This window comes from Myotis brandtii, unplaced genomic scaffold (assembly GCF_000412655.1).
Source record: "Myotis brandtii unplaced genomic scaffold, ASM41265v1 scaffold691, whole genome shotgun sequence".
In the NCBI taxonomy this organism is placed as follows: domain Eukaryota; kingdom Metazoa; phylum Chordata; class Mammalia; order Chiroptera; family Vespertilionidae; genus Myotis; species Myotis brandtii.
In genome coordinates, this window is record NW_005370704.1 from 720,583 (window position 1) to 721,588 (window position 1,006).

Genomic DNA, 1,006 nt, shown 5'->3' on the forward strand with positions numbered 1-1,006 from the left:
GGGAGGCAGACAGGGAGGGAGGCAGGCCAGGGGGTGGGGGGGGGCATGTTCCCTGCGAGTCGGAGGGGCGTCACAGGCTTAGTGCCAACCCCGGGCTCCGGGCGCCATAGACCCTGAGGGAATAGTGGGTGCTGGTTGGGGGTGAAGCCAGAGAGCAGACCCAGAGGGCCTGGGGGCTCCTATTGTGGGGATCGGCTGAGGCTGGGAGGGAGGGCTGGCTGCCAGCACCTTGGGGGACCCCTGAGACAGCGCCCCACACCTGGCAGGCAGGTCCTCCGGGCGAGCCCACCAGGGCCACACACACTCACATGCCCAGTGCACACTCACTCATCAGACACCCTCCACACCAGCCACGGGTGCCCACCCTCACAGGCCCATGCCGTCACTCCACACCTCCCGCCAGACCCTCCCCTCCGGCCGCCGGGCACTTGGGCACAGGCACGTGCCCCTGAGCAGCTCACTCACCAGCTCACACACATGTGCACATACACACACACACACACACACACACACACACACACACCTGTGGCTGACATAGGCTAACGCTCCCAGGCACGTGCCCCTGAGCAGCTCACTCACCAGCTCACACACATGTGCCCGTGTACACACACACACACACACACACACACACACCTGTGGCTGACGCAGGCTAACGCTCCCAGGCACGTGCCTGCCACCCCTGTGCACACGTGTGCACACAAACCCCTCTGGCTCTCCAGAGGGCCGTGGGTGTGTGCACCCCAGGCAGCGAGCACAGGACACGGACCCCTTAGAACGGCCGACGGGAGGGTGCGGGGAGGCGGGCTGTCAGGGCAGGGCCCGGGGAGAGGCGGCTCACCCCCACATTGAGGACTGACATGGGGCACAGCAGGTGCATGGCGGGGGCGGGGCAGGGGGGCCCCAACGGGATCCGTGCGGCATGGGCGGGAACAGGGCCGCCCTTTCTCCCACGCACGACTGATTTCGAGAGCACAGCTCCGCGGCCGGAGCCTCAGTGGCCCCTGGC

The 1,006-nt window shown here is 67.4% G+C and overlaps 1 protein-coding gene across 1 annotated transcript in view; it reads left to right on the forward strand.

Moving 5' to 3' along the window:
- Positions 1-1,006, forward strand: part of GRIN1 (glutamate receptor, ionotropic, N-methyl D-aspartate 1) — a gene marked incomplete at its 5' end in the record, with an annotated part of 48,234 nt that overhangs the window by 30,272 nt on the left and 16,956 nt on the right. The gene's annotated exons all lie outside the window — the stretch shown is intronic.